We start from the raw sequence: 1,100 nt of genomic DNA, 5'->3' as shown, positions 1-1,100 counted from the left end.
AGTTAGCAGTCAAATGCCTTAGGCACTATGCCACCTGGAAACATAAACACTGATACATTTCAAGAGAAAATGTTTCATAACATAATAAAAAAGGATGTGTCAGCAGAGGCAAATTGTATCTGTATATTGTGGGGGCTATGCTAAGGATCAGGATGTCAGACAGAAAGGTGGACGTGTGTGTGTGTGTGTGTGTGTGTGTGTGTGTGTGTCTAAGTTTTCCGATAAGGAATTCTCCCAAGGTTGCCTGAGTGAATGTGAAAATTCAAGACGAGTTTTATAGTAATCACATAAGTCAAAATGAGAAGATTCTTCTAATTAAGAAAAGCCTACATACAATAAAGAGTTCTGGTGTTGCAGTGGCTAAAGCATTTGGCTGCCAACCAAAAGGTCAAGGGTTTTAACCTACCAGCTGCTCAGAGGGAGAAAGATGGGGCAGTCTGCTTCCAAAAAGATTTACAGCCTTGGAAACCCTGTGGGGAAGTTCTCTATGCTATATGGTTGCTCAGAGTGAGAAACGACAGTGTGTTTTCGTTTGGTTTTATAAACAACCAGTAACAAATTCTTTCACTTGGACAGACTATTGTGGTAAAAAGGTGGTAGAATCCTTCATTACATGTTTTAAGTAGGTCATGCCAAATACTGAATAAAATAAGGAGAACAATTCATAATTCAATCAAAAGATTTCACAAATATGAATTATAAGGTACAATGCACTTTTACTCAATTTAAGATTCTGAAAATATTAAACGTGCATGGTAATTTTGTGATTCAGAAGTGTAAGAATGAAGTGCAAATTGCAGTTAAAGCTCACTTTCTCAGGTTTAACATAAATTTACAAGTAGGGAGAGATGGAACCACACTACTTGCCTATTCCAGGGGATTACTGAGTGGCAACAAAGTGCAGGAGCTACTAAAATGAAGGAGGAAAGAAGAACTAGAAAATGATCAGCATTAGAACCATTTTTTTTTTTTAAATTGTGATTTGGGTGAAGATTTACAGAGCAAATTCACTTTCTATACAGCAGTTCACATATACTTTGTCTCATGTCATTGACCACAGTTTACCACAATGCAACAGCTCCCCTCCCACTTCCTCCCCA

Source organism: Orycteropus afer, unplaced genomic scaffold (genome assembly GCF_000298275.1).
Source record: "Orycteropus afer afer isolate SDZICR_OR568_19922 unplaced genomic scaffold, OryAfe1.0 scaffold00001, whole genome shotgun sequence".
Lineage (NCBI taxonomy): Eukaryota > Metazoa > Chordata > Mammalia > Tubulidentata > Orycteropodidae > Orycteropus > Orycteropus afer.
The sequence above is the reverse complement of the archived record's forward strand: the minus strand, read 5'-3'. Positions refer to the sequence as shown.